Consider the following 26,041-nt stretch of genomic DNA (forward strand, 5'->3'; position numbering starts at 1 on the left):
AAAATAAATTTTCGTAATTTTAAGAAATTTAGATAAGGAGTAGAACAAAAATCTATGTCCTAAAACTAGAATAACGAGAAATAAGAAAGAAAAAGAGTTCGTCGGAAAAATGTCGAAAAAGAAAAATGGTTGAAAAATAAAAGGTGACGGAAAAATTAAAGAAATTTATAAAACTTAAAAGTACTTGACTAACCTAACCTTATTACTACAACTAACTTAAAATTATAATCGCAAATTGAGATTACTAATTGGAATGATAATTGATACATAGTAAAAGGTGTCTAAAAATATTAAAGCTTACAGGAAAAACTAAATCCCAAATGGAAATAACTTAAAAAGAAACTAAAACTTAAAAAGGCGTCGCAAAATTCTAAAGTACCTAAATCTTAGTCTACAGAAAAAGCACTTAAGGAATTCTACGGCAAAGCCTAAAAATCTAGAAGTAAAAATAACTATGGCAAAAACTATATTTAAAACTAAGTATGAGCTAAAAATACAAATATTACGCTAAAACGATTAAAAAGGGACAAAATATAAAAATATATAAAAAGTTGTAAAAAGTACAATTTTTATAAAAATATTATTTTTATATTATTTATTTTATTAAACTATTAATTTTGTAATTTATAAAAACTAATTAAAATTTTAAATACAAATTAATTAAAACTAATTTAAATAATAAAATAACCTAAACCCTAATTAGGGTTATAATTAATTATAATTAATAAATATACTTCGTAATGATTGCTGGCTGCAGTCTAATCTGGCGTGTCAGATGGGCTCATGCGATCGCATGAGTCCTCAGTTTCCCAGCCATGCGATCGCATGGGCTAGAGTTTCGGGCCAAGAGCTGGGCTGCTACAGTGTTCGGGCCGAATTAATTTTTTTTTTTTGCTGTAAAATATAAAATATATTTATAAATTAAATAAAACTTAAATTTTTACAAACTAAAAAAAATAGAAATAAAGAAACTTTATAAAACTTAAATATTTACCAAACTCTTAAAAAAAAATATTTATATTTTTGTTTTTCTTTTAATATTTTCGAATATTTAAAACGTATTTTTACAAAAGCGTACTAAAAATAAAAATCTTTTTTTTTTTTATATTAGGGTTGCGCTTCCGGCTTTTAAGCTAGAATGATGTTCCCCGGCAGCGGCGCCAAAAATACTTGATGTTTTAGCAGAGTAGTATATAAAATAGCTTATATTTTTACAGAAAATACTATTAAATACGATACAATTTTACACAAGATATTTATTTATTTATAGAATGGATATACTTAAACCTTGCTACAACACTTATAGGCAGTGTACCTAATCGTACAGTAGTGTAGTTTTTAGTAAGTCCGGTTCGTTCCACGGGGAATCTTTTTAAACAAAGCTTAACACTATATTAGTTTACTTTTATAAAAATACAAATATATATATATATAAGTAATATTATTATTATAAAGGGGGGTTTTTACCGTTTAATGACCGGTTTGTCGATTTTAAAACTTTAGTCGCAGTTAAAACCAAATGTAAAATATTAAAAATAAATACAAGACTTAAATTAAAGCATAAAGTAAATAACGATAATGAAATTGCGAATAATAAAAGTGCGATAAAATAAACTTGCGATAATTAAAAAGTATGATAATTAATAGTGCAATTAAATACAATAAAAATAAATAAAAGTGCTATAATTAGAAGTGCAATTAAATATAAAATAAAGGAAATTAAATATGAAATAAAAGAATTATGCTTATTTAAACTTCCGTAATCATGATGTTTGACGTGTTGATTTTAGTTTTATGCCCATGGGTTAATTGTCCTTTGTCCTGGATTATTTAATATGTCCGTCTGGTTTTTGTCCATAACAGTCCATCAGTCATAAATATAAAGTGCGAGTATCCTCGTCAAATTATCCTTATACCCGAAGTTAAATTTTCCACTAATTGGGGACTTAAACTGTAACAAGATTTTAATACTTTGTTTAATAATTACACCAGGATGTCAACTGAGTGTAATCCAAGGTTTTAATATTTTGTTATCAATTATACCAAGTGTCCTTGTACATAATTTCACCCCTGTTTTAATTATTCTAGTGACTATTAATCCATTCTCGTGTCCGGTTAAATGAACGATTATTCGTACATATAAATACCCCGCCCATCGTGTCCGATTGAGTGTATATGGTAAATTATAGGGACGCCCAATTGTAAATCTTTATATTAACATTAACAAACTATCATTTAGTTAAACAAATATAAAGCCCATTAATAGCCCATAGTCTAATTTCCACAAGTGTCGTTCTTTTGTCCAAACCCCAATTATGGTACAAAGCCCAATTACCCAATTTTAGTAATTAGCCCAACATCATGATTACTTCGTTTTAAATAAGTATAATAATAACTTAGCTACGAGACATTAATGTAAAAAGGTTGAACATAACTTACAATGATTAAAAATAGCGTAGCGTTACACGGACAGAATTTCGACTTACACCCTTACAATATTCGCTAACATACCCTTATTATTAGAATTATAATTAAAATTAAAATTAAAATATAAATTATAAATATATATTTTACGTATATATGGAGAGAAGAGAAAGATAGATTGATTTTTTGGTGCACCAAAGCTCGATTTTTATAGGCATGTGGGCTGGAACTGGGGCTCATGCGATCGCATGGATTTATGCCTTCCAGGCCATGCGATCGCATGGCCAGCTGGGGAGGCTCATATTTGGTTGTTTTCTTCTGCCGACGGTTTTATAAATAATATAATATATTAAATAATTATAAGAATTATTTAAATATTATATTATATTTATGTGCATAGTTGACTTGTAATTTTTAGTCCGTTGCGTCGAGCGTTGAGAGTTGACTCATGTCCCGGTTCCGGATTTTCGAACGTCCTTGCGTATAATTTAATATCTTGTACTTTGCGTTTTGAATCTTGTACTCTTGTAATTTCGAGACGTTTCTTATCAATAATTGGAACCTCTTTGATTGTATTTTGTACTTTTGAGCTTTTTGGTCGTTTGCGTCTTCAATTCGTCGAATCTGTCTTTTGTCTTCACCTTTTATTATTTAAACGAATATCACTTGTAAATAGAACAATTGCAACTAAAAGCTTGTCTTTCTTGAGGAATAATGCTATGAAATATATGTTCGTTTTTAGCATTATCAAATATTCCCACACTTGAGCGTTGCTTGTCCTCAAGCAATATCGTCTTGAAATACTAGAATCACTTCTTTATTCTTCACACTTTGTACATCAGTGATTTCTATACGGCGGTATAAACAATGATAGTAACGATAGAACCATGGTTAAAGGTGGGTGTGTCATCCACAGTTGCCTCGGGTTTAGGTCAACGACACTTGCAATCAAATAGCCGATTTACTTTCGGTTTCCAAAGCAAAGTGCACATTTGAAAGGCGGTTTACAGTCCCACATGACTATGAAAATGTAGATCCTTAAGGAAATTGGATCTTTATGAAAATATTTGATCTTTTGAAAATTCAATCTAGCTTTTACCCTAGATAAGTTTTCCGGAATAACCCTTCACCGGTGTTTGCAAAATATTTTTGTGGGTTTGGTGGGTTTCAGATTTGAAAATTTTAGCTCAAAACTTGCGGTTTTGTGTCACCCACTTGCTAACCTTGTATTTGGAAAGCAACACGTCCAGTTTACTTATCCCGTATATTACCTTTCGATAAACTCCCGTCCGGTTGTAAAGGAAAGCGTTGAACAAGCAACTGTTAAGGCAATGTCCCCTGACATGCTTTTAATTATGGTCTATAACGTGTCGGATGCAATTACTATCCTTGGAAGGAGCAATAGTAAAGCTCACCCTTATGATTTTTCGGTCTGGCATAAGGTCCTGTCTTTGACCACTATGCAACCACCGTTCTTACGGTTGACACCCGATTTGGTTCAGGTGACCTAATGAATTCCAGGTGAATTCCTAGGATTTTACGTTCAATGGTAATGAACGCATTGAAAATGGGTTTTCAGAAAACAAATCGGTTTTAATTTGATCAAAATATTTTCTCGTTCAAGCTCGAGTTTAGATATCATCGAATTCCATGAGTTTGTAATTCTCAATCTTTAAAGTCAATCTCAAGGATTGAGTAATATCAGTCTTAAAAGCTGATTTTTGATCTTTTAAGGAGATTATCCTTTCTGGAGATCTGATTCATTAGTCTTATCAAGCTAATTTGCACGGTGCCCCCCCATTGTACGAGATAAATCCTTCTCATGGTTAGGATAAATCTGACCACTTGGCGACCCTGTTTTATGCTGAGGTCCGTGGATTTCCTGCTGATTTTAGAGATGACTTTTCTAGATTTTTCGTCAACCTACAGCTGGTCTAGACGACAACTTCTTGACCTAAATCAAGAAGCGCGTGTCTTTTTCGGAAGACTTTACTTCCTTTTAATGATGGAATTGATTCATCGTGTAGATCCATCTCTTCTTTTCTTTCATCGGGTAAAATGGTTTAGTTTAGTCCAAAGCAAAAGTATGTTCAGTTATTTGTTACAGATATATGTGACATACTATGTCTGGCCGCGTTCGTCATTGCTTCCACTGCTCATACATACTATGGTGGATCGGGATTTGGTGTTGATGTTTGGATATTTTTGGGGTTAGATGTTGGACTTTGGATATTGTCGGGATTTGGTGTTGGGATTTGGATATTGTCGGGATTTGATATCGGTATTTGGATATTGTCGATATTGTCGGGTTTAGGTGTCCATTGTATTCAACTTAGAGTGTCATTTTTGAAATGTCCCGTTCTTATTGATTAAAAACGTTCCATATTAATTGATTTCGTTGCGAGGTTTTGACCTCTATATGAGACGTTTTTCAAAGACTGCATTCATTTTAAAACAAACCATAACCTTTATTTCATCAATAAAGGTTTAAAAAGCTTTACGTAGATTATCAAATAATGATAATCTAAAATATCCTGTTTACACACGACCATTATATAATGGTTTACAATACAAATATGTTACAACAAAATAAGTTTCTTGAATGCAGTTTTTACACAATATCATACAAGCATGGACTCCAAATCTCGTCCTTATTTAAGTATGCGACAGCGGAAGCTCTTAATAATCACCTGAGAATAAACATGCTTAAAACGTCAACAAAAATGTTGGTGAGTTATAGGTTTAACCTATATATATCAAATCATAATAATAGACCACAAGATTTCATATTTCAATACACATCCCATACATAGAGATAAAAATCATTCATATGGTGAACACCTGGTAACCGACATTAACAAGATGCATATATAAGAATATCCCCATCATTCCGGGACACCCTTCGGATATGATATAAATTTCGAAGTACTAAAGCATCCGGTACTTTGGATGGGGCTTGTTGGGCCCGATAGATCTATCTTTAGGATTCGCGTCAATTAGGGTGTCTGTTCCCTAATTCTTAGATTACCAGACTTAATAAAAAGGGGCATATTCGATTTCGATAATTCAACCATAGAATGTAGTTTCACGTACTTGTGTCTATTTTGTAAATCATTTATAAAACCTGCATGTATTCTCATCCCAAAAATATTAGATTTTAAAAGTGGGACTATAACTCACTTTCACAGATTTTTACTTCGTCGGGAAGTAAGACTTGGCCACTGGTTGATTCACGAACCTATAACAATATATACATATATATCAAAGTATGTTCAAAATATATTTACAACACTTTTAATATATTTTGATGTTTTAAGTTTATTAAGTCAGCTGTCCTCGTTAGTAACCTACAACTAGTTGTCCACAGTTAGATGTACATAAATAAATCGATAAATATTATCTTGAATCAATCCACGACCCAGTGTATACGTATCTCAGTATTGATCACAACTCAAACTATATATATTTTGGAATCAACCTCAACCCTGTATAGCTAACTCCAACATTCACATATAGAGTGTCTATGGTTGTTCCGAAATATATATAGATGTGTCGACATGATAGGTCGAAACATTGTATACGTGTCTATGGTATCTCAAGATTACATAATATACAATACAAGTTGATTAAGTTATGGTTGGAATAGATTTGTTACCAATTTTCACGTAGCTAAAATGAGAAAAATTATCCAATCTTGTTTTACCCATAACTTCTTCATTTTAAATCCGTTTTGAGTGAATCAAATTGCTATGGTTTCATATTGAACTCTATTTTATGAATCTAAACAGAAAAGTATAGGTTTATAGTCAGAAAAATAAGTTACAAGTTGTTTTTGTAAAGGTAGTCATTTCAGTCGAAAGAACGACGTCTAGATGACCATTTTAGAAAACATACTTCCACTTTGAGTTTAACCATAATTTTTGGATATAGTTTCATGTTCATAATAAAAATCATTTTCTCAGAATAACAACTTTTAAATCAAAGTTTATCATAGTTTTTAATTAACTAACCCAAAACAGCCCGCGGTGTTACTACGACGGCGTAAATCCGGTTTTACGGTGTTTTTCGTGTTTCCAGGTTTTAAATCATTAAGTTAGCATATCATATAGATATAGAACATGTGTTTAGTTGATTTTAAAAGTCAAGTTAGAAGGATTAACTTTTGTTTGCGAACAAGTTTAGAATTAACTAAACTATGTTCTAGTGATTACAAGTTTAAACCTTCGAATAAGATAGCTTTATATGTATGAATCGAATGATGTTATGAACATCATTACTACCTTAAGTTCCTTGGATAAACCTACTAGAAAAGAGAAAAATGGATCTAGCTTCAATGGATCCTTGGATGGCTCGAAGTTCTTAAAGCAAAATCATGACACGAAAACAAGTTCAAGTAAGATCATCACTTGAAATAAGATTGTTATAGTTATAGAAATTGAACCAAAGTTTGAATATGATTATTACCTTGTATTAGAATGATAACCTACTGTAAGAAACAAAGATTTCTTGAGGTTGGATGATCACCTTACAAGATTGGAAGTGAGCTAGCAAACTTGAAAGTATTCTTGATTTTATGAAACTAGAACTTTTGGAATTTATGAAGAACACTTAGAACTTGAAGATAGAACTTGAGAGAGATCAATTAGATGAAGAAAATTGAAGAATGAAAGTGTTTGTAGGTGTTTTTGGTCGTTGGTGTATGGATTAGATATAAAGGATATGTAATTTTGTTTTCATGTAAATAAGTCATGAATGATTACTCATATGTTTGTAATTTTATGAGATATTTCATGCTAGTTGCCAAATGATGGTTCCCACATGTGTTAGGTGACTCACATGGGCTGCTAAGAGCTGATCATTGGAGTGTATATACCAATAGTACATACATCTAAAAGTTGTGTATTGTACGAGTACGAATACGGGTGCATACGAGTAGAATTGTTGATGAAACTGAATGAGGATGTAATTGTAAGCATTTTTGTTAAGTAGAAGTATTTTGATAAGTGTCTTGAAGTCTTTGAAAAGTGTATGAATACATATTAAAACACTACATGTATATACATTTTAACTGAGTCGTTAAGTCATCGTTAGTCGTTACATGTAAATGTTGTTTTGAAACCTTTAGGTTAACGATCTTGTTAAATGTTGTTAACCCAATGTTTATAATATCAAAAGAGATTTTAAATTATTATATTATCATGATATTATAATGTACGAATATCTCTTAATATGATATATATACATTAAATGTCGTTACAACGATAATCGTTACATATATGTCTCGTTTCAAAATCATTAAGTTAGTAGTCTTATTTTTACATATGTAGTTCATTGTTAATATACTTAATGATATGTTTACTTATCATAATATCTTGTTAACTATATATATAACCATATATATGTCATCATATAGTTTTTACAAGTTTTAACGTTCGTGAATCACCGGTCAACTTGGGTGGTCAATTGTCTATATGAAACCTATTTCAATTAATCAAGTCTTAACAAGTTTGATAGCTTAACACGTTGGAAACATTTAATCATGTAAATATCAATCTCAATTAATATATATAAACATGGAAAAGTTCGGGTCACTACAGTACCTACCCGTTAAATAAATTTCGTCCCGAAATTTTAAGCTGTTGAAGGTGTTGACGAATCTTCTGGAAATAGATGCGGGTATTTCTTCTTCATCTGATCTTCACGCTCCCAAGTGAACTCGGGTCCTCTACGAGCATTCCATCGAACCTTAACAATTGGTATCGTGTTTTGCTTAAGTCTTTTAACCTCACGATCCATTATTTCGACGGGTTCTTCGATGAATTGAAGTTTTTCGTTGATTTGGATTTCATCTAACGGAATAGTGAGATCTTCTTTAGCAAAACATTTCTTCAAATTCGAGACGTGGAAAGTGTTATGTACAGCCGTGAGTTGTTGAGGTAACTCAAGTCGGTAAGCTACTGGTCCGACACGATCAATAATCTTGAATGGTCCAATATACCTTGGATTTAATTTCCCTCATTTACCAAATCGAACAACGCCTTTCCAAGGTGCAACTTTAAGCATGACCATCTCTCCAATTTCAAATTCTATATCTTTTCTTTTAATGTCAGCATAGCTCTTTTGTCGACTTTGGGCGGTTTTCAACCGTTGTTGAATTTGGATGATCTTCTTGGTAGTTTCTTGTATAATCTCTGGACCCGTAATCTGTCTATCCCCCACTTCACTCCAACAAATCAGAGACCTGCACTTTCTACCATAAAGTTCTTCAAACGGCGCCATCTCAATGCTTGAATGGTAGCTGTTGTTGTAGGAAAATTCTGCTAATGGTAGATGTCGATCCCAACTGTTTCCGAAATCAATAACACATGCTCGTAGCATGTCTTCAAGCGTTTGTATCGTCCTTTCGCTCTGCCCATCAGTTTGTGGATGATAGGCAGTACTCATGTCTAGACGAGTTCCTAATGCTTGCTGTAATGTCTGCCAGAATCTTGAAATAAGTCTGCCATCCCTATCAGAGATAATAGAGATTGGTATTCCATGTCTGGAGATGACTTCCTTCAAATACAGTCGTGCTAACTTCTCCATCTTGTCATCTTCTCTTATTGGCAAGAAGTGTGCTGATTTGGTGAGACGATCAACTATTACCCAAATAGTATCAAAACCACTCGCAGTCCTTGGCAATTTAGTGATGAAATCCATGGTAATGTTTTCCCATTTCCATTCCGGGATTTCGGGTTGTTGAAGTAGACCTGATGGTTTCTGATGCTCAGCTTTGACCTTAGAACACGTCAAACATTCTCCTACATATTTAGCAACATCGGCTTTCATACCCGGCCACCAAAAATGTTTCTTGAGATCCTTGTACATCTTCCCCGTTCCAGGATGTATTGAGTATCTGGTTTTATGAGCTTCTCTAAGTACCATTTCTCTCATATCTCCAAATTTTGGTACCCAAATCCTTTCAGCCCTATACCGGGTTCCGTCTTCCCGAATATTAAGATGTTTCTCCGATCCTTTGGGTATTTCATCCTTTAAATTTTCCTCTTTTAAAACTCCTTGTTGCGCCTCCTTTATTTGAGTAGTAAGGTTATTATGAATCATTATATTCATAGATTTTACTCGAATGGGTTCTCTGTCCTTCCTGCTCAAGGCATCGGCTACCACATTTGCCTTCCCCGGGTGGTAACGAATCTCAAAGTCGTAATCATTCAATAATTCAATCCACCTACGCTGCCTCATATTCAGTTGTTTCTGATTAAATATGTGTTGAAGACTTTTGTGGTCGGTATATATAATACTTTTGACCCCATATAAGTAGTGCCTCCAAGTCTTTAATGCAAAAACAACCACGCCTAATTCCAAATCATGCGTCGTATAATTTTGTTCGTGAATCTTCAATTGTCTAGACGCATAAGCAATCACCTTCGTTCGTTGCATTAATACACAACCAAGACCTTGCTTTGATGCGTCACAATAAATCACAAAATCATCATTCCCTTCAGGCAATGACAATATAGGTGCCGTAGTTAGCTTTTTCTTCAATAACTGAAACGCTTTCTCTTGTTCATCATTCCATTCAAATTTCTTCCCTTTATGCGTTAATGCAGTCAAGGGTTTTGCTATTCTGGAAAAGTCTTGGATGAACCTTCTGTAGTAACCAGCTAGTCCTAAAAACTGGCGTATGTGTTTCGGAGTTTTCGGGGTTTCCCACTTTTCAACAGTTTCTATCTTTGCCGGATCCACCTTAATACCTTCTTTGTTCACTATGTGACCGAGGAATTGAACTTCTTCCAACCAAAATGCACACTTTGAAAACTTAGCGTACAATTCTTCCTTCCTCAATACTTCTAACACCTTTCTCAAATGTTCACCGTGTTCTTGGTCATTCTTTGAGTAAATAAGTATGTCATCAATGAAAACAATGACAAACTTGTCAAGGTATGGTCCACACACTCGGTTCATAAGGTCCATGAACACAGCTGGTGCATTAGTTAAACCAAACGGCATGACCATAAACTCGTAATGACCGTAACGTGTTCTGAAAGCAGTCTTTGGAATATCATCTTCTTTCACCCGCATTTGATGATACCAGGAACGTAAGTCAATCTTTGAATAAACAGACGAGCCTTGTAGTTGATCAAATAAGTCGTAGATTCTCGGTAGTGGGTAGCGGTTCTTGATGGTAAGTTTGTTCAACTCTCGGTAGTCGATACACAACCTGAATGTACCATCTTTCTTCTTGACAAACAAAACAGGAGCTCCCCACGGTGATGTGCTTGGTCGAATGAAACCACGCTCTAAAAGTTCTTGTAATTGGCTTTGCAGTTCTTTCATCTCGTTGGGTGCGAGTCTGTAAGGAGCACGAGCTATTGGTGCGGCTCCTGGTACAAGATCTATTTGAAATTCAACGGATCGATGTGGGGGTAATCCCGGTAATTCTTTCGGAAATACATCGGGAAATTCTTTTGCGACGGGAATATCATTGATGCTCTTTTCTTCAGTTTGTACTTTCTCGACGTGTGCTAGAACAGCATAGCAACCTTTTCTTATTAGTTTTTGTGCCTTCAAATTACTAATAAGATGTAGCTTGGTGTTGCCCTTTTCTCCGTACACCATTAAGGGTTTTCCTTTTTCTCGTATAATGCGAATTGCATTTTTGTAACAAACGATCTCTGCTTTCACTTCTTTCAACCAGTCCATACCGATTATCACATCAAAACTCCCTAACTCTACTGGTATCAAATCAATCTTAAATGTTTCGCTAACCAGTTTAATTTCTCGATTCCGACATATATTATCTGCTGAAATTAATTTACCATTTGCTAATTCGAGTAAAAATTTACTATCCAAAGGCGTCAATGGACAACTTAATTTAGCACAAAAATCTCTACTCATATAGCTTCTATCCGCACCCGAATCAAATAAAACGTAAGCAGATTTATTGTCAATAAGAAACGTACCCGTAACAAGCTCCGGGTCTTCCTGTGCCTCTGCCGCATTAATATTGAAAACTCTTCCGCGGCCTTGTCCATTCGTGTTCTCCTGGTTCGGGCAATTTCTAATAATGTGGCCCGGTTTTCCACATTTATAACAAACTACATTGGCATAACTTGCTCCGACACTATTTGCTCCGCCATTACTCGTTCCGACACCATTTGTTCCTTTCGTTCTATTAACCCCTGGTCCGTAGACCTCACACTTCACCTCGCTATGACCATTTCTTTTACACTTGTTGCAAAATTTGGTGCAGAACCCCGAGTGATACTTTTCACACCTTTGGCATAGCTGCTTCTGATTGTTGTTGTTGTTGCGGTTATTATTGTTGTTGGGATGATTGTTGTAGTTGCTGTTGTTGTTGTTGTTGTTGTTGTTGTTGTTGTTGTTGTTGTTGTTGTTGTTGTTGGGCCGTTTGTTGTAGTTGTGATTGATGTTGCGATTGTTGGGATAATTGTTGCGATTATTGTTGTAATTGCTGTTGTTGTTGTATTGGTGATTCTTATCACCATTTTCCTCCCACTTTCTTTTGACTTGCTTCACATTGGCCTCTTCAGCAGTCTGTTCTTTAATTCTTTCTTCAATCTGGTTCACTAGTTTGTGAGCCATTCTACATGCCTGTTGTATGGAGGCGGGCTCGTGTGAACTTATATCTTCTTGGATTCTTTCCGGTAATCCTTTCACAAACGCGTCGATCTTCTCTTCCTCATCTTCGAATGCTCCCGGACACAATAGGCACAATTCTGTGAATCGTCTTTCGTACGTGGTAATATCAAATCCTTGGGTTCGTAACCCTCTAAGTTCTGTCTTGAGCTTATTGACCTCGGTTCTGGGACGGTACTTCTCGTTCATCAAGTGCTTGAATGCTGACCACGGTAGTGCGTAAGCATCATCTTGTCCCACTTGCTCTAGATAGGTATTCCACCATGTTAACGCAGAACCTGTGAAGGTATGCGTAGCGTACTTCACTTTGTCCTCTTCAGTACACTTACTTATGGCAAACACCGATTCGACCTTCTCGGTCCACCGTTTCAATCCGATCGGTCCTTCGGTTCCATCAAATTCCAAAGGTTTGCAGGCAGTGAATTCTTTGTAGGTGCATCCTACACGATTTCCTGTACTGCCAGATCCAAGGTTATTGTTGGTATGTAGCGCAGCCTGTACTGCGGCTATGTTTGAAGCTAGAAAAGTACGGAATTCCTGTTCATTCATATTCACGGTGTGTCGAGTAGTCGGTGCCATTTCCTTCAAAATAGTCAAATGGAACAAGTTAATCATACAGAATATTAAGAGTAGTTAATAGTATTTCGTAGCATAATATGAACTCATTTATAAAAGCTTTTTCTTCATATTAGCGTTTTATAAGTTTAAATTCGGGTAGTACCTACCCGTTAAGTTCATACTTAGTAGCTAATATACAATTCAACTACTACAATTCTATATGAAAAACTGATTATAATAATATTTCGCGTTCAAACTTTTACACAATATTTTACAAACTTACAATACCGCTTATTTTACATATAGCATGAAATATAGCACACAATAAATTTGATACAAGATGGTTGTGAAGATAATTCTAGCTAGTACACAAGTCGTTCAGCAAAGGCAATAAAGATACATAATTCATACGTCCAGAAACAAGTCATGCATTCTGGTTTTACTAGGATTACTTCCCATCCTTGGTCTTGTGGAACATAACCGTTATGGCCGTTGATAAGACAGCGTGTTGTAACATCGTCAAAGGGACGAGGGTTACGTAATGTCCAACAGTCCCGTAATAATCTAAAAACCTCATTTCTTACCCCAATTACCGACTCCGTCACTTGTGGGAACGTTTTGTTTAATAGTTGTAGCCCGATGTTCTTGTTCTCACTTTGGTGAGAAGCGAACATTACTAATCCGTAAGCATAACATGCTTCTTTATGTTGCATGTTAGCCGCTTTTTCTAAATCACGAAGTCCAATATTCGGATATATTGAGTCAAAATAATTTCTTAACCCATTGCGTAAAATAGCATTTGGGTTCCCCGCAATATATGCGTCAAAGTAAACACATCGTAACTTATGGATTTCCCAATGTGATATCCCCCATCTTTCGAACGAAAGCCTTTTATAAACCAAGGCATTCTTGGAACGTTCTTCGAATGTCTTACAAACTGATCTCGCCTTAAATAGTTGTGCCGAAGAATTCTGACCGACTCTAGACAAGATTTCATCAATCATGTCTCCGGGTAGGTCTCTTAAAATATTGGGTTGTCTATCCATTTTGTGTTTTTATACTGTAAAATAGACAAGAGTTAGATTCATAAAAAAAAAATACTTATTAATACAAGCAATTTTTACATATATCATAAAGCATAAGCACACTATATTACATATATTACACCACACGAATACAACTATCTTATTCCGACTCGCTTGTTTCTTCTTCTTCGGTTTTGGTTCATTTTGCCAAGTTTCTAGGGATATATGATGTTCCCCTAATACGAGCTGTCGTTATCCACATTGGTTTAGAAAAACCTGGTGGTTTAGAGGTTCCCGGGTCATTGTTACAACTTAAGGACTTCGGGGGTTGACGATACATATAAAGTTCATCGGGGTTGGAATTAGATTTCTCTATTTTTATGCCCTTTCCCTTATTATTTTCTTTTGCCTTTTTAAATTCAGTTGGGGTAATTTCTATAACATCATCGGAATTCTCGTCGGAATCCGATTCATCGGAGAATTGGTAATCCTCCCAATATTTTGCTTCCTTGGCGGAAACACCATTGACCATAATTAACCTTGGTCGGTTGGTTGAGGATTTTCTTTTACTTAACCGTTTTATTATTTCCCCCACCGGTTCTATTTCTTCATCCGGTTCCGATTCTTCTTCCGGTTCCGATTCTTCTTCCGGTTCCGACTCTTCTTCCGGTTCCTCTTCGGGAACTTGTGAATCAGTCCACGAATCATTCCAATTTACATTTGACTCTTCATTATTATTAGGTGAGTCAATGGGACTTGTTCTAGAGGTAGACATCTATCACATAATATCAAACGCGTTAAGAGATTAATATATCACATAATATTCACATGTTAAAAATATATAGTTTCCAACAAAATTTGTTAAGCAATCATTTTTCAAGTAAACACGGTCGAAGTCCAGACTCACTAATGCATCCTAACAAACTCGATAAGACACACTAATGCAAAATTCTGGTTCTCTAAGACCAACGCTCGGATACCAACTGAAATATCCCGTTCTTATTGATTAAAAACGTTCCATATTAATTGATTTCGTTGCGAGGTTTTGACCTCTATATGAGACGTTTTTCAAAGACTGCATTCATTTTAAAACAAACCATAACCTTTATTTCATCAATAAAGGTTTAAAAGCTTTACGTAGATTATCAAATAATGATAATCTAAAATATCCTGTTTACACACGACCATTACATAATGGTTTACAATACAAATATGTTACAACAAAATAAGTTTCTTGAATGCAGTTTTTACACAATATCATACAAGCATGGACTCCAAATCTCGTCCTTATTTAAGTATGCGACAGCGGAAGCTCTTAATAATCACCTGAGAATAAACATGCTTAAAACGTCAACAAAAATGTTGGTGAGTTATAGGTTTAACCTATATATATCAAATCATAATAATAGATCACAAGATTTCATATTTCAATACACATCCCATACATAGAGATAAAATCATTCATATAGTGAACACCCGGTAACCGACATTAACAAGATGCATATATAAGAATATCCCCATCATTCCGGGACACCCTTCGGATATGATATAAATTTCGAAGTACTAAAGCATCCGGTACTTTGGATGGGGCTTGTTGGGCCCGATAGATCTATCTTTAGGATTCGCGTCAATTAGGGTGTCTGTTCCCTAATTCTTAGATTACCAGACTTAATAAAAAGGGGCATATTCGATTTCGATAATTCAACCATAGAATGTAGTTTCACGTACTTGTGTCTATTTTGTAAATCATTTATAAAACCTGCATGTATTCTCATCCCAAAAATATTAGATTTTAAAAGTGGGACTATAACTCACTTTCACAGATTTTTACTTCGTCGGGAAGTAAGACTTGGCCACTGGTTGATTCACGAACCTATAACAATATATACATATATATCAAAGTATGTTCAAAATATATTTACAACACTTTTAATATATTTTGATGTTTTAAGTTTATTAAGTCAGCTGTCCTCGTTAGTAACCTACAACTAGTTGTCCACAGTTAGATGTACAGAAATAAATCGATAAATATTATCTTGAATCAATCCACGACCCAGTGTATATGTATCTCAGTATTGATCACAACTCAAACTATATATATTTTGGAATCAACCTCAACCCTGTATAGCTAACTCCAACATTCACATATAGAGTGTCTATGGTTGTTCCGAAATATATATAGATGTGTCGACATGATAGGTCGAAACATTGTATACGTGTCTATGGTATCTCAAGATTACATAATATACAATACAAGTTGATTAAGTTATGGTTGGAATAGATTTGTTACCAATTTTCACGAAGCTAAAATGAGAAAAATTATCCAATCTTGTTTTACCCATAACTTCTTCATTTTAAATCCGTTTTGAGTGAATCAAGTTGCTATGGTTTCATATTGAACTCTATTTTATGAATCTAAACAGAAAAGTATAGGTTTATAGTCGGAAAAATAAGTTACAAGTCGTTTTTGTAAAGGTAGTCATTTCAGTCGAAAGAACGACGTCTAGATGACCATTTTAGAAAACATACTTCCACTTTGAGTTTAACCATAATTTTTGGATATAGTTTCATGTTCATAACAAAAATCATTTTCTCAGAATAACAACTTTTCAATCAAAGTTTATCATAGTTTTTAATTAACTAACCCAAAACAGCCCGCGGTGTTACTACGACGGCGTAAATCCGGTTTTACGGTGTTTTTCGTGTTTCCAGGTTTTAAATCATTAAGTTAGCATATCATATAGATATAGAACATGTGTTTAGTTGATTTTAAAAGTCAAGTTAGAAGGATTAACTTTTGTTTGCGAACAAGTTTAGAATTAACTAAACTATGTTCTAGTGATTACAAGTTTAAACCTTCGAATAAGATAGCTTTATATGTATGAATTGAATGATGTTATGAACATCATTACTACCTTAAGTTCCTTGGATAAACCTACTGGAAAAGAGAAAAATGGATCTAGCTTCAATGGATCCTTGGATGGCTCGAAGTTCTTGAAGCAAAATCATGACACGAAAACAAGTTCAAGTAAGATCATCACTTGAAATAAGATTGTTATAGTTATAGAAATTGAACCAAAGTTTGAATATGATTATTACCTTTTATTAGAATGATAACCTACTGTAAGAAACAAAGATTTCTTGAGGTTGGATGATCACCTTACAAGATTGGAAGTGAGCTAGCAAACTTGAAAGTATTCTTGATTTTATGAAACTAGAACTTTTGGAATTTATGAAGAACACTTAGAACTTGAAGATAGAACTTGAGAGAGATCAATTAGATGAAGAAAATTGAAGAATGAAAGTGTTTGTAGGTGTTTTTGGTCGTTGGTGTATGGATTAGATATAAAGGATATGTAATTTTGTTTTCATGTAAATAAGTCATGAATGATTACTCATATTTTTGTAATTTTATGAGATATTTCATGCTAGTTGCCAAATGATGGTTCCCACATGTGTTAGGTGACTCACATGGGCTGCTAAGAGCTGATCATTGGAGTGTATATACCAATAGTACATACATCTAAAAGTTGTGTATTGTACGAGTACGAATACGGGTGCATACGAGTAGAATTGTTGATGAAACTGAATGAGGATGTAATTGTAAGCATTTTTGTTAAGTAGAAGTATTTTGATAAGTGTCTTGAAGTCTTTCAAAAGTGTATGAATACATATTAAAACACTACATGTATATACATTTTAACTGAGTCGTTAAGTCATCGTTAGTCGTTACATGTAAATGTTGTTTTGAAACCTTTAGGTTAACGATCTTGTTAAATGTTGTTAACCCAATGTTTATAATATCAAAAGAGATTTTAAATTATTATATTATCATGATATTATAATGTACGAATATCTCTTAATATGATATATATACATTAAATGTCGTTACAACGATAATCGTTACATATATGTCTCGTTTCAAAATCATTAAGTTAGTAGTCTTGTTTTTACATATGTAGTTCATTGTTAATATACTTAATGATATGTTTACTTATCATAATATCATGTTAACTATATATATAACCATATATATGTCATCATATAGTTTTTACAAGTTTTAACGTTCGTGAATCACCGGTCAACTTGGGTGGTCAATTGTCTATATGAAACCTATTTCAATTAATCAAGTCTTAACAAGTTTGATTGCTTAACACGTTGGAAATATTTAATCATGTAAATATCAATCTCAATTAATATATATAAACATGGAAAAGTTCGGGTCACTACAATTTTCCTCTTTCTCCCCCTCAATCGTGAGTTGGGTATCATAAAAATATTCGGTTTCGACAAAGTCACAGTTCATTGTAGTAAAAACATGACGCCTTTTTGGACTATAACATCGATATCCTTTTTGGTTTATTCCATAGCCAACCATGACAAATTTTTCCACACATGAATCAAGTTTGGTGCGCTCATGTTTTGGAATGTGGACAAAGACCGAGCACTCAAATATTCGAGGTTCAATGCTAAATGAAGTCGGAAGGGTATGGAATTGGGAAAGAGTATCTTTAGGGGTTTTTGTGCCCAAAATTTTTGTAGGTAAACGGTTGATAAGATAGGTAGCGGAAGCAAGAGCTTCGGGCCAAAAACTCTTCGGAACCTTGGATTCAAGTGATATAGCTCTTGTCATTTCTAAGAGTAGTCTATTTTTTCATTCGGCTACTCCGTTTTGTTTGGGAGTATGAGCACAAGATGTTTGGTGAATAATCCCTTTATCTTCACAAAAATGTTTCATTGAAGTATTGACAAACTCACCCCATTATCGGATCTTAAGATTTGTATATTTTTGTTAAATTGGGTTTGTACCATTTTATAAAAGTGGGAAAAATTTTCAAACACTTCGGATTTGTGGGTTAAAAAATAAATCAAGGCGTGAATGATCATCAATAAATAAGACAAAATACCGGAAATTTTCCCCCCAGTAACAGGTGCAGGACCCCATACATCAGAATGAATTAAAGCAAAGGGTACATCATTTCTCGTATTACTAGGTTTAAAAGTACTTCGGTGGCTTTTGGCCAAAATACAAGTTTCACAATTTAATTTAACATTAGATGGAAAAAGGCTAGGAAATAAGGCATGCAAGTATCCGGCAGAAGGGTGACCCAATCTCCCATGCCATAACCATGCCTCCCTATCAGGTGTTCTGTGTACAAGCATCACAGAACCTTGTTGGGTTACTTCATCTACATAGTATAACCCACCCCGTTCAGTGCCCCGCCCAATGATCAGCCCGGTCCGGATATCTTGCAAGATACAAAAGGTATGGTGTAATAAAACATAACAATTCAGTTCTTTTGTAACGTGGCTAACGGACAACTTATGGGACAGGGTTGGAATATATAAGCAATTAGATAATTTCATAGTCGGAGTAATTTCAATTCTCCCACCCCCTTCTACTTGTACAACGCCTCCATTGGTCGTTTGAATTTTACTAACCCGCGGTTTTGATTCAGCATAAAAATCAGATTTTTCAAAACTCATGGTGTGGGTAGTACCGCAATCAAAAATCCATTCGTTATTTTTTGTTTTATTTGTAATTGCATTTACTTTTCCAATTAAAGTTTTATTTGAAGTTACAAAGCATTTATTAAAAATATTTTGTTTAAAATCAAACGTTTTGACTAGAGAGGGATTAGTTTGTACATCTTCATAATTTATGGGGTTATTTGGGTAGTTGACCCATTATAATGTGAAAGGCCACATGATGTACCAACCGAAGAGTCGTTTGACTCTTTAAAACATCCTTTTGATTTATTTAATTTAACCTTCCCACCATCATTAATATCTCTGGTCATTGTTCTATCCCCACAATACACCATATTTTTATGAGACGATTTTGGGTTCAATCCTAAATTAAGTATGATCCCTGATTCACTCTGTTTTTGGGTTGATAATGCAGAGTATTGATTGAAACATATAGTTTGTGTGGATCTAGGGTTTACACATTTATCAGCCGCTATGTGAGACCCATCGATTGAAATTGGGTCTTTTCTCAATCTTTCAATTATTCTATCAAATCATTTGGGATTGTTTCTTTATTTAATTTGTATGATTCCCTTTCCCTTTCTTATTTCTTTGGTCAATTTTCCTGATGGCAATGATGAACAAGGATCATAGTCTTTAGTGTGAAGACCCGTCCTAATCCATCCGGACGAAGTCATCAACCTTTGATTCCAGAGCGATGATCGACTCCAAGTATTGTCCTTAAAACGAGCAAAATGCACAGCAGAAGATTTCTTTCATACCTGAGAATAAACATGCTTTAAAGTGTCAACCAAAAGGTTGGTGAGTTCATTAGTTTATCATAAAGAATCATTTCATAATTTTAATAGACCACAAGATTTCATACTTCCATTTCTCATAATCATACGTCTCATGCATAGAGACAAAAATATCATTCATATGGATTGAACACCTGGTAACCGACATTCACAATATGCATATAAGAATATCCCCATCATTCTGGGATCCTCCTTCGGACATGATATAAATTTCGAAGTACTAAAGCATCCGGTACTTTGGATGGGGCTTGTTGGGCCCGATAGATCTATCTTTAGGATTCGCGTCAATTAGGGTTTCTGTTCCCTAATTCTTAGATTACCAGACTAAATAGGGGCATATTCAGTTTAATAATTCAACCATAGAATGTAGTTTTAAGTACTTGTGTCTATTTCGTAAAACAGTTATAAAAGCAGCGCATGTATTCTCAGTCCCAAAATATATATTGCAAAAACATTTAAAAAGGGATTAATGAAACTCACAATACTGTATTTTGTAGTAAAAATACATATGACGATATTGAACAATGCAGGGTTGGCCTCGGATTCACGAACCTATATCATTTGTGTATATGTTAATACATATCCTTGTAATCGAACATATATATATTATTATTATTAATGATAAAATTTTTATATTATTAATTTATATATCTCATTATTACTATATAGAAATATACTTTTGTTATGTTATATATATCAAATAATTTATATGTATGTATTTCATTGGTTTGTTAAAATAGTAATTATATTAATACTAAAATAATATTAGTAGTGATTAAAATAATAATAATGATAATATTAGTGTTAATAATAATGATAATAATATTAATGATTTTATTAATAATGATAGTTTTAATGATAATTCTTTTAATAATGATAATATTAGTAGTTTTTAATAAATTAAGTAATTTAATAATAATGATAATGAAAATCATACTTTTTGATATTAGTACTTAGTAATACTAATTGTAACAATCTTATTACTTATGGTAATCTTTAAAAGTAATACTTTTATAAAATAATAATTCTAAAATGATACTAATATTTACCGATAATAATAAATCGTAATATGATAGTAATAATAATACTTAACTTGACAACAAAAATAATAATATTCATTTTTGTAACTATAATCATATTCATAAATTATATTCATTTCACGTATGAGTACTAATAATAACAACAATAATATCAATAATAATAATAATAATAATAATAATAATAATAATAATAATAATAATAATAATAATAATAATAATAATAATAGTATTAATAATAATAATAGTATTAATAATAATACTACCTTAAAAAGATATCAATTATGTCACAAGCCGGACTTAAACCCAAGAACTCTTGCTTAAACCCAAAACCTCCAACCATTCTTCTGTCCTTGCATTCTGATTTAATTCGCACTATAAAGTATTTAACCTACTGTTTCTTCATCACCTAGTTATTATTTTATGTAATATTACCATTTATTAACCATCATATCCCCATCATATATCGCTATTCATCATTCCCATATACCATTATCTTTATCAACATCATCGATCATCTTTATCATCATCATCATTAAATCGTAGGTTTAATCAGGCAAAGGAACATGGATTTTAACCATTGCTGTAAGAGTTTTCGAGGTTGTTTCGTGATATAGGCCCAACATCCATTAGCCCAACTACAATCAGACCAATACACCAGATTTTTTCAAGCCCAATTAGCAAGTCCAAGGCTGCACTCGATCATGTAGCAGTCGGTGGTGATTGATTTTTATTTATTTAATGTAAACAGCCATCAAGAATAAGATAAAGCAAGTGGTTATTTGTTTAATAATCTTGTCGGCCACACTAAAAGGAAATCACGTAGCAGCCTTGTATTTTACCTCTTTTTGTAAGCTGTATCTTTAATATTTATAGTGATAGGGTTTTCGAATTTGGAAAAAGAAAAGAGGAATAGAAACAAAACACAATATCGATCAGGAGCTTTGTTAAATATCATCATCAAACTTTGTTTATTATTTGTAACCAGACACAATTTAACACAGCAGCAATCGTGGTGTGCTTCTTGGACAGGAAGTAGAAGTGTAATAATGAATACGAAGCAGGGAGCAAGGTTGTTTGTTTGCGGCGGCTTAATCAGAAAACAAGGCAGCATCAATTTGGATGCAATATTCGAATTAGGGAAACAAAAGAGGAGAGGGAGAGAGAAAGAGAAAGAGTGATGGTGGTGATTTGCGGTTGTGGGTTGGCGACGGTTAGGGTAATGATGGAGGTGGTGAACCGTATATGGTGGTTATGAAGGTGTTTATTGAAGATGAACAAAGTGATGAATCGATGGTGGTGATGGGTTAATGTGAGCAAAGCCTTCCACTATGATGATGGCGTTTGTAACCTTAGCAAAAGAAAAGATATCGGACAGTTTAATAAAGAGTGTTCGTGGTAGTTGTCGAAAATAGTGAGTGTGGTTTGTGGTTTTGCTTGATCACCAAATAGAAACATTAATATGCAGAAAAATAAAATGGGTTGTAGGGTTAATCGAATATCACAAGGAGAAAGGTGGTATGGTTGGTGAAGTTTGTTAAATGTGTGTTCCTGGATATGTGAATGTATCTATATCACTACATACATATAACGACACCTATCTATATATCCTTTAACTATGTAATATAATACTAATATTAATAATTCATAAGTCAAAAGAAAATTAAACACCGATCAAAAGAAAAGTAACACAGTACAAAGTTATATTCTCGTGACATTAGATTGTAAGTATACTGCCGACACCCTACTACGGGTATTATCACGTGCTCCGTTGTTAATCAGTGTCGGATAAAAGTTATTCAGAAAAATTCCAAACTTTTAGATTAACTATATTTATTTATTTTGGTCATTATGGTATAAAATTCGATCCTTAAATTGTTAATAAAAATTACATCAACTGTCCCTCTCATTTATGGGTAAAATATAAAAAGTATTGAAACTTAACAAATAGTTTCTAAATACATTTTTAATAAGCCTAAAATTTATAGAACTCATTTTCGTATCAACGTTTATTTTAAAATTACATGAGTTTAAATTTAACTTGCTTAACATCAATCGAAACATCAAATGAGTATTACAATCATTTAATATTTATTTTTAATATAATTTATTTATATATAGAAATATATTTTAAATAATAATTATTATAATATCCTATTTTTATTTTATTAAATTTTAATAACAATAACATATAATACTTTAAATTATATTTTGAATTATTATTATATATATATATATACACATACACACATATCTATTTACAATAATTTTTTCGTGAATCGTCGAGAGCAGTTGAAGGTCTATTGAATATATGAACATCGTTCCAAAAATTTCTAGACTCAACATTACATACTTTACTTATCGTATCGAAATCATATAAAGATTAAGTTTAATTTTGGTCAGAAATTTCCGGGTCGTCACAGTACCTACCCGTTAAAGAAATTTCGTCCCGAAATTTGAGTGAGGTCGTCATAAATAACTATAAAAATGTTTTCATGACGAATATGATTTGATAAATAGAGTTTTATCATCATTGAGTACTATGGAATAAACAATTCGATTATTCGAAGCGTACGAGTGAAGCTATCACGGAAGAGTGAAATAAGGACATGTTTCATCGTAACTTTTGACTAGTCATGGTTGAATTCCGGAATTCAAGGGATTTAAAGAAAATCTTTGTAATCTTTAAAGGATTTGATTCTTCAGTGATTAAGGAGATTAAGATCTTCTTTGGTTAAATGCGATAATCTGTATTGATTGTTCTGCGGGATATTTCACTATAAATCCACCCTCTTCATTTCCTTTATATTATGGAGTTCCATCTTTTTGTTTTCTCTTCCCGATTTTAAGTCAAGCGATTAATGGTCCAGAATTTGTAGATATAGGGTTTCGAATGATTATAATGTTCTAAGCAGGAAGAAACGTGATAGCATGATTTGATTTTCAAATTTATCAACATCACGGAAGATAGAACCATCAAGAATACATTTTCTTGATATGTTCAGAAGTTAAGTAGAATGAAAGAGTTACATAACATGGCACATGATGACGTTATGATCTGTGAATCATCATGTTCCAATAGAACTTTTAGCATGACTTACTGTAATATAATCACGTTGGCCAAGCGTCATTATATTATACTAACCCATGCTTCAATTCCCAACACTTCTCCACAATTCATTCATAATTTATACTTAGATTTTACAGAAGTTTCCAATATAATGGAATACAGAAATCACGAAGAGGTAGAGAATTTCGTACAAGAATATTTATGAAAATATCCTCATAAATATCGAAGATATTTATGATGATATTTTGGGATTTCTAAGTTCGAAAGTTGATAAGGAAAAATTTTCCGCAAGATTTTAACATGACTTCGGAGTAGGATCTTCTCTAAAGATTTCATCGGATCCAGAATTACCTGGATTCTTTGAGTATAGGGTTTGGTCCTTGTGTTTGTCCTTGGTCTCCTTCATGGTTAGCTCAATCCGTTTTTCAGTACCAAATTTTCTATCGAGCGTTCCCAACACTCCATTCTTTATCATCAAACCCTTGGCCATTTAGGTCATCTATAATTTTACTGTTTCCTCTTCATTTAATGCAGCCATATCTGAATCGTCGATTATCAAACCAAGGTGGTTTCAAGAGAATTGTGTTTTTAGATGATTAAACGCTGATGGTAATATGGTGGATTATAAAAGGTTTCCCGGTAGCAATAAAGAGCACGCATATATATCAAAGTTATAATAAGGTTGTTGTAGTGACCCGAACTTTTCCATGTTTATATATATTAATTGAGATTGATATTTACATGATTAAATGTTTCCAACATGTTAAGCAATCAAACTTGTTAAGACTTGATTAATTGAAATAGGTTTCATATAGACAATTGACCACCCAAGTTGACCGGTGATTCACGAACGTTAAAACTTGTAAAAACTATATGATGACATATATATGGTTATATATATAGTTAACATGATATTATGATAAGTAAACATATCATTAAGTATATTAACAATGAACTACATATGTAAAAACAAGACTACTAACTTAATGATTTTGAAACGAGACATATATGTAACGATTATCGTTGTAACGACATTTAATGTATATATATCATATTAAGAGATATTCGTACATCATAATATCATGATAATATAATAATTTAAAATCTCTTTTGATATTATAAACATTGGGTTAACAACATTTAACAAGATCGTTAACCTAAAGGTTTCAAAACAACATTTACATGTAACGACTAACGATGACTTAACGACTCAGTTAAAATGTATATACATGTAGTGTTTTAATATGTATTCATACACTTTTTAAAGACTTCAAGACACTTATCAAAATACTTCTACTTAACAAAAATGCTTACAATTACATCCTCGTTCAGTTTCATCAACAATTCTACTCGTATGCACCCGTATTCGTACTCGTACAATACACAGCTTTTAGATGTATGTACTATTGGTATATACACTCCAATGATCAGCTCTTAGCAGCCCATGTGAGTCACCTAACACATGTGGGAACCATCATTTGGCAACTAGCATGAAATATCTCATAAAATTACAAAAATATGAGTAATCATTCATGACTTATTTACATGAAAACAAAATTACATATCCTTTATATCTAATCCATACACCAACGACCAAAAACACCTACAAACACTTTCATTCTTCAATTTTCTTCATCTAATTGATCTCTCTCAAGTTCTATCTTCAAGTTCTAAGTGTTCTTCATAAATTCCAAAAATTCTAGTTTCATAAAATCAAGAATACTTTCAAGTTTGCTAGCTCACTTCCAATCTTGTAAGGTGATCATCCAACCTCAAGAAATCTTTGTTTCTTACAGTAGGTTATCATTTTAATACAAGGTAATAATCATATTCAAACTTTGGTTCAATTTCTATAACTATAACAATCTTATTTCAAGTGATGATCTTACTTGAACTTGTTTTCGTGTCATGATTTTGCTTCAAGAACTTCGAGCCATCCAAGGATCCATTGAAGCTAGATCCATTTTTCTATTTTCCAGTAGG

Source organism: Rutidosis leptorrhynchoides, chromosome 11, assembly GCF_046630445.1.
Source record: "Rutidosis leptorrhynchoides isolate AG116_Rl617_1_P2 chromosome 11, CSIRO_AGI_Rlap_v1, whole genome shotgun sequence".
Taxonomy (NCBI): domain Eukaryota; kingdom Viridiplantae; phylum Streptophyta; class Magnoliopsida; order Asterales; family Asteraceae; genus Rutidosis; species Rutidosis leptorrhynchoides.